This window comes from Psammomys obesus, unplaced genomic scaffold (genome assembly GCF_907164565.1).
Source record: "Psammomys obesus unplaced genomic scaffold, mPsaObe1.curated_primary_1811, whole genome shotgun sequence".
Taxonomy (NCBI): Eukaryota; Metazoa; Chordata; class Mammalia; order Rodentia; family Muridae; genus Psammomys; species Psammomys obesus.
In genome coordinates, this window is record NW_026585742.1 from 2810267 (window position 1) to 2816266 (window position 6000).

The window sequence follows — 6000 nt, forward strand, 5'->3', positions numbered from 1 at the left end:
TCAGGAGAACACCTCCCTGGCTTTGTGGAATTCTATGTCAAATTCACTGAAGAGTCAATTCACTTGTGGGTCACTTACCTTCCTCTCCTTGGAAACACTAGTGCAATTGATTACGGGTCCTAGTTAGGGTTTCTATTGCTGTGATAAAACACCACTACCAAAATCAACTTGGAGAAGGAAGGGTTTCTTTCCCCTTATACTTTCAGGTAACAGTCCATTACTGAGGAAAGTCAGGTCAGGAACCTGTAGACAGTAACTGATGTGGAGACCAAGAGGAGTGCTGCTTATTGGCTTGCTCCTCATGACCTGCTGGCCTGCTACCAGTCCTGGGGAGGCACTACCCACAATAGTCTGGCTCCTCACACATCAGTCACTAACCAAGAAAACACCTTACAGGCTTGCCCGCAGCCAGATCTCATGGTTATTATGGAGGCCTTTGTTTCCTCTGGGACGACTCTAGCTTATGTTAAATTGACATAAACCAGCCAGCACAGAAGTGAATGCGGGCTTTTGGTGTAGCTACTTAGGGTTAGATCCTACACAGCTGATCATTTAATCGATCTTTTCATTCTATCTCTGCCAAATGGGCATAGGAATATATGAGGGATGCACTTTGGAGGATATTTCTTTTTCATTGTGAAAGTGACTAAGAGGCTGACAGACTCTAACGCTCACAAATGACCCAATGATAACCCCACTGGTCAGATTCTCTCTGCTATAATCTCTACCTCCACTTTTCCTTCATAGACCTAGTTTTAAAATTAAAAATAAAATTCCATAGTGACTGACACTAGTTTATTCTCTGAGATTTTGAGGAAGGGTCATTATTTCCTTTTCAAAATCTAATTATTTTGCTCCATATCATGTCACTTGCTCTGTTCATAATGTGATTGAAATCATTCATCTGTCATCCAGCGAACATTTACTGAGACTACGGAGCTCCCAGGCAGTATTCTCCACAGCTCTGAACACAAGAGCCTCCCATTCTACCATTATCCTCATAGGGGAAACAGACAAATAAAGTAAATACCGCATGTGCCCGGGTAATTAAATGGTCTAAGTGCTCTGGGGAATCTTGCTCCCCAACACACAGGGAGAGGTTGGGTGGAGAGAAAAAGAAAGAGAGGGAGGAAGGAAAGGAGAGAGAGGAGGGGAAGACTGAATTTCTATCTCTCAGTTCCTGAGCAGGGAATAGGGTTGTCGAAGACAAAGATTACGATGATGTCATATTGGAATAGGATGGATAAAATTCATTTCAAGTGGTTTACATCTAAGAGGAGGACCCTGTGAAGGCAGTGACACAGCAGGAGAATGTCCCATGACAGAGACAATGTGAGGCTGCTTCTGCAAAACAAGGGATGCTAAGTTTGCTAGCAAGCAACCAGAAAGCCAGCAAGAGACAGAATCCCATTCCCAGCCTCCCAGCCTCCCAGCCTCCCAGCCTCCCAGCCTCCCGGTCCGGCCTGACACTCCCAGGGAGATTTCTCCTGCGAACATCGTCCTAATGACACTGATTTCGGAGTGATGGTCTCCAGAACTGCCAGACAAAAGCGTTTCTGTTGTTCCAAGCTTCTCAGTTTGTGGTATGCTTTGAGTATCATCCTATGAAACGAGCACAGTGAATTTGGAGAGATGATTTACATTTTTTAACAAGGACACTATGAAAGCGCTCATTGGAAATAAACATCTCAGGGGAAACCTGAATGAGATGCGGGAAACAGACAAAAAGACAGCCTTGGGTGAAGACATTTCCAGGCACAAGAGGCAGAATGTGCCTGAGAATGCTGATATGTTGGAAGGGAAACCAGTAAGATGCTACAGTGAGGCAAGAGTGGCAGGGACCAGCAGCTGGAAGCGCTGAACCCCAGTGGTCTCCCGAGCTCTGCTTATTTGCTGCAAGGTAAGATATAAAGCCTCCATAAGGTTCTGAGTTGAGCTGGAACAAGAGCTGGCTTGCAATGTAGTAAGGTTCCTGGTGAGAATAAACAGAGATAAGAACACTAAGATATCTCCAGTGGAAACTGAAGAAGAGAACTGCAGCCAGCCTATATGGAGACAGTGGGGACTGGACAGCTCTAGGCTGCATATTCAGACTGCAGGTCCAAATGAATAGCAACACACTGAGGCAGAGATACAGTTGCGGCTTCTTAATGATGCAGAGGATTCAACTAGATAGCAAGACAATTTAACTGAAGTAATCATTTGAAGAAGTGATCTCACTAAGCGAGCCATGCCAAAGACACAGGGGACATATCTGGCACGCATGGAATAAGAAACTAGAATATACAAGAAACCTCCCAAAGTCAAGGAAAAGACAAAGAGAGAAACACAACAGAGAAATGCGAGCTAGTCAAAGAAGAAACTACAATGGAATTGTGAACTTAAGAAGCTCAGTCAGAAGTCAGCAAGAAAATGGAAATTAAAATGATAAGATTACATTTTCCTTCCATCCAAGTAGTTAACATGAAAAGGCCTGGCAAAATTCAATGTTGTCCAAGATGTGAGGAAAATAATGTAATATTCCAATTACTCCTGGCAGAATCAGGAATTGAAACATTATTCTAGTGAGAGATTTTATTGCATTTATCAAAAGCAGTATTGCATATTCCATGCATACTGATTCTACCTTGCAGATGTGCAGGGCTCAATAAACACGCACACAAGCAGGGACATGCCAACAAGAGGATCATAACAGGGTTTTTGTTTTTGCTTTTGTTTTGTTTTTGTATAACAAAACTTATACAAAAATTCATCCTGAGATAAAAATTCACCCTGAAAAGGGAATGGGTAAGTAAATTTGCTTCATTTGTAGTATAGAACAGGGCACAGCCTTGAAAAAAAAATCAGTTGGTTTTATATACATATCAGCACACATTTCACATGATAATTATTAAGCAAAATAAAACTTGAAGTATAAAGCCACAATCACATGTATTCTTGGGGATACACAGATATATATGTGAAAATGCAAAGAATGAACTGATCTGGGCATTTGGGCCAGGAAATGAGTGCATCAGAGAGAGTCAGAGAGTGAGAGAACAGACAGGAGATGGCTGGGAATCCAGTTTCATCAGTAAGCTTTTTGAAAAGAAAAGGGAAACAAAACGGAACCCTGTAAGCAAATGTGACCAATGAGAAGTCTTGGATACTGGAAATTCAGATGTTCATCATTTGATTTTTGTACCAGTTTGCACATTATATATTTTTTTCAAATAGAAGAAAACAGGAAAGATGAGTGGTGGGGAGGGGGGCAAAGGGTAAAAAGAGAGGGAAGAAGTAGGATCAAGAAGGGAGAGGGAAGAAGTTTGGTGGGGGGGGGGGGCAAGACGGGAGGGGGGGGGGGGGGGCAGGGAGGGACAGGGAGGGAATTTTGTGCATATTTTCAAGTGTATTTAAACTGGTCACAAGAGTTTGCTCTCTTAAGGATGAAATTCCAAACTGTATCCTGCCAGTACAGCTTTGCTTTGCTTGTTGCTTATTTTGCTTGTGGTCCTGGAGATCAAACCCATGACCTTGGAAATGCTGTGTGAGTGTTCAGCCACTGCCTTGCCACCTGCACAGTTCTGCTTCTGTCATCAGTGAGACCAACGTTGATTCATCCCAGAATGCTTCAGCCTGCAGCATGGAAGCTGAGCCAGGAGAGAGAAATGGAATGCCGTTTGGCAGGACAAGGAGCCCTCTGCTAGAGAATCCCAGCAGTAGCATTAGCATCCCCACCCCATTCTTGGAGATACTGACACCACAGGGAGGAGAGAGAAGCTCAGGTTTGGTGACAAAGTAAACCAAAAGTATCTCACGGACACCTTTTCCGCCTTTCAGAAATGTTTGTGGCAATTTTCTAGAATCAAGGGAACAATATACTTGATTAGCCTGCAGCAGACTTAGCAATTTTGCTTTTTTCAAATCTCTTTCTTTGCAGCATGTTCATCATTAACCTTATATGTTCTAGGGCTGGAGATGAGGTTTTCCTACTGTAAAGTAGAATATTCACTTTCAGAAATTAGATTGCTTTAGGATAACTCATTTTGGTGACTAGTAATCAAAAGACCCTCTCTGAACCTAGGAGTCACCTGTCAAAGGGCTTGCATTTGTGAAGAAGTGTCCTTGTCTTCCTGGAGGGAGAATCTACAGAGAAGAAGCTTACAGAATATTTCACCATCATGAGATGAATGCCTGACCTGAGTGTTCAATGATACCATTTGTTTGAAAGTGTATTATATGTATATGCTTGCTTCAGAGGCCTTAGCTCAAAACTCTGAAAAGGCTGTACAGCCCTGAGGACTTGACCATACTACGTCTTTCCACACAGGCAGCTAAGAAGCAGAAGGTACCAGTCAAAGGCTGGATTTGCCTCAACTGTTTGGCTCATGTCACAGTCTTGATGTTTAAGTATCATCATTTTGTGTATCATCCTGCAGATCCGTTTCTGCAAATGCTTTGGATTGATTTCTAACAGGAAAACAAACAAGGCTGAGAGGGAAATTTGTGAATAAGTCACTGATGTAAGTATGTAATTTTGTGCCTTTGAATTTGGACAATGCTAACCATGATTTTGCACGTAGAATAGACTTTTCAGAGCTGCTTCTACACAGAACAGTTTAATTTGTTGGCTTAAGTGTTCACAATTATGCTGTGTGCTGTGGAAAACACTGAGAAGTGCATCCTGCGTTTCATCCATGTGACAGAAACACAGCAGAGAGCACTCAGCAGGGGCCATCTGTGCTAACGGGATGGGTGATGAGGACTGTGCTTTTCAACCCCATGAAAATGAAGAGTCCTGCGGCCTTTGGCTTTACGTTCCTATTTCTGGATAAAAACACAGCCAAGGGTTCACAGTGAAATGATGGGTGATGAAGCTATTTCAAGTTGTCACCGGTTAAATTGTCACATTGTTTGGGACATATGAAGACATCATAATCTGTTCTGCCAGATTGTAGGCCTGGAAATTCTTTTCAGCAAAATAGGATCCAATTTTGCATTGTGGATGAGGACATGGGTTTGGATGCTGGCGTTTATAAGTCAAACAGATACAGGGCTCTAAACAAGCCATCAAGTTTTCACAATCATGTTACCACTGGTAAGTAGGGTTTATAACTCTGCCTTCCCAACAGACTTATGGGGGACTTCATGAAGCAATTCATGCAAAGGGCATGCTACATGGTTAGAGTCAGAATAAACATCACCACCGCCTTCATCAGAGTCACCATCATTATGTGTGACCAGATCTTCACTTTCACCATCATCCTCATTGCTACTCAAAGTTCATTTAAAACACCAACCATGCACTGCGTTGTTTAGCAATTAATTGCTTTCATTCATTTAATGAAGTATTTGCTGAGGACATAGTAAGTGTCAGACTCTATGCTGGAGCCTCCGGTTCTAAGACCATTAACAAAAATCTCTGGAGAGCTATTTAAGCAGATGATGGTCAAATACTATGACTATGTATCTTTGCAAACTGAGAGAACAATGATGGAGGAAAAGGTCATGTTGGTCGAAGACAGACAAAAGAAGAACTGCTTTAGACCTGATACCAAGTACATAAGGAAGAAGCATAGGGGTAGGAAGATGGCTTTCTTAAAACACACACACACACACACACACACACACGAACATAGTCCTCTTCACTGTTACTGAAAGCTGGTAGAAAAGCATCCAATGAGTCAGCAGATTTAGTAGAACTGTATGCCAAGCTCTAGATTCTGATGAACTCCAGAGGTACACTAATCGAGACAGATAGGAACCTTGTCTCACCTATGCTTTCAGCACCTATTCCTGTGTTTGAAAAATATACTACAGTCAGGATTCATCCTGCAATCAATAAAGCCCACTTTTGATTTATTTTATTTTACTGCAATTTTTGGAGACAAAGTTTTCATTTTGTAGTCTAGGATAGCTTGGGACCTACTATGCAACCCAGGCTATCCTAGAACTTGCAATAGTTATAGCAGAAAAAGAAAGAAAGAAAGAAAGAAAGAAAGAAAGAAAGAAAGAAAGAAA

The 6000-nt window shown here is 42.1% G+C and overlaps 1 protein-coding gene across 2 annotated transcripts in view; it reads right to left on the reverse strand.

Moving 5' to 3' along the window:
• Fhit (fragile histidine triad diadenosine triphosphatase) overlaps nucleotides 1-6000 on the reverse strand; it is a 1508502-nt gene that overhangs the window by 1100010 nt on the left and 402492 nt on the right. The window lies entirely within an intron of this gene.